This window comes from Lutjanus erythropterus, chromosome 11 (genome assembly GCF_056507025.1).
Source record: "Lutjanus erythropterus isolate fLutEry1 chromosome 11, fLutEry1.hap2, whole genome shotgun sequence".
In the NCBI taxonomy this organism is placed as follows: Eukaryota; Metazoa; Chordata; class Actinopteri; order Lutjaniformes; family Lutjanidae; genus Lutjanus; species Lutjanus erythropterus.
In genome coordinates, this window is record NC_139327.1 from 335,768 (window position 1) to 337,632 (window position 1,865).

At 42.3% G+C, this 1,865-nt stretch overlaps 1 long non-coding RNA gene across 1 annotated transcript; it reads right to left on the reverse strand.

Moving 5' to 3' along the window:
* Nucleotides 1–424: 424 nt before the first annotated feature.
* On the reverse strand, nucleotides 425–1,540 carry LOC146318497 (uncharacterized). Its single transcript, XR_014771537.1, has 5 exons — nucleotides 1,501–1,540; nucleotides 1,270–1,354; nucleotides 1,040–1,141; nucleotides 711–881; nucleotides 425–539 (listed from the first exon to the last, which is right to left on the reverse strand). It is a non-coding gene; the product is annotated as an uncharacterized LOC146318497 (long non-coding RNA).
* Between the last annotated feature and the right edge of the window lie 325 nt (nucleotides 1,541–1,865).

The window sequence follows — 1,865 nt, forward strand, 5'->3', positions numbered from 1 at the left end:
GACGGTATCAGTGATTGATTAGTGATCAATGTGCCCTCCTCCCTCCCTCACCTGTTCACTCTGCTGTGAGAAGATCTCAAAGTTTCTCACAGAGAAACACAGACTCTCCCGTTTTATGTATAGGCCTCCTTATACGGTTGTTTAATATTATAAGTGCATCTGGTTGGTGTCGATGTCATTAACCATCACGTTAGTTTTGACTGTTGTAATAAACTTTGTCATTAACAACAGTCTCCTCCACACGCGGCTTCTCTGCAATTGGTCTGTGCGTTTCCTGATCAGCTAAACCAGCGTCGGAAAGACTAGAATAGTTGCGCCAGTTAAAATAGAAGCGTCCCGTCAAAATTTAAAATCTATTAAGAATTTATTGGTTATAGGTCCATGTCCATATAGGACGGCGTGTGGGTCAGGACTCGGACCTCGGTCCGCCTGTTAGGGACCCCTGCTATATAGGATACTTACAGATGGTCTGGGTCCATCTGAAGATTAGCAATGAATGTTGAGTAAAAAGCACATAGCTGCACTGCCTTTTCCTGTCCCTGAGAGGAGAGGAGAGGAGAGGAGAGGAGAGGAGAGGAGAGGAGAGGAGAGGAGAGGAGAGGAGAGGAGAGGAGAGGAGACTTTAGCGCCATGTCTGGAAATCAGCAGTTTTCAGAGTCATGGTGTAACACTATAGTGTTCATGACTGACAGAAAAACACAGTCACATACCAGGTACAGGTCAGGTATATTTGTCGTAGCCTCTCAGTGTGGCTTAGCTGTGCAAAGCACACTCAAGTGTTGCTGTCAGTACCGCACTGCTTCGTTGACATGTGTCCTACTTCACATTTGGTCAAGACATATAGCTGCACTACCTGTTCCTGTCCCTCGGTCCATGTGGCTCTGGTTATGTGACGAGAGGAGAGGACACTATAAGACTGATGATGTAGACGGCCAACACAAACAACCCACAGTTATTTGTTGTCTGGAAATCAACAGTTTGCAGAGTCATGCTGTAACACTACAGTGTTTATGACTGAAAGAAAAACACAGTCGCATACGAGGTACAGGTCAGGCAGTTGTCAGGTGTATTCGTCGTAGCCTCTCAGTGTGGCTTAGCTGTGCAAAGCACGGTCAAATGTTGCTGGAGCCCTCCTTGATTTCTGTTTGTTGTTCATGACTGTCAGAGCAAAACAGAAGGAGCAGTGACTGAACCTTTAAATGTTTTCACATTATAACTATTGCTCATACTAATGGTATGCACAATCTATGAACTGTAAAGTTGACTTACAGCATGTTTGACTCCAGCTCAAGATGACTGCTGATGTTGCTTGTTGCTTCATTGACATGTGTCCAACTTCACATCTTGTCAGAGCCTTGTGAGAGGAAGAGAAAAATGTTACACCATTGATGCATATAAAAAATCACAATACAGACAGTGTACATTACATGCTTATATACCACTAATACACAATAAAAAAGAGACACATATCATGCATGGGAGGAGGCTGTTCTTATTTACCTGGCACAGGTCGATTTATAGAGCAGATAGTAGTGGTGTGATCCTGTGAGTTTTGTCTCTCCATCTCTGGAACATGTTTGTTTCCTGTTAAGAACAAGCGCACAAACACAGATCAACACTCATTTACATGTTTACCTCTGCAAATGAAAATAATAAAAAAAAAATTTCAAGATGTTGTAAGTTATGTATGTTAATTATTTCATGTTTATAGATCAGTGGAAGAGAGAGAGATGACATTAACCAATGATGTACGTGGTCAGAATTTACTGTGTCCATAAGTATTACTATAAGTTATTGGCAGCATTCAAAGAATCAAAGAAAACAAACATAGTTACCCACCAGGTCCAGGTCATGCTCCAGGTCAA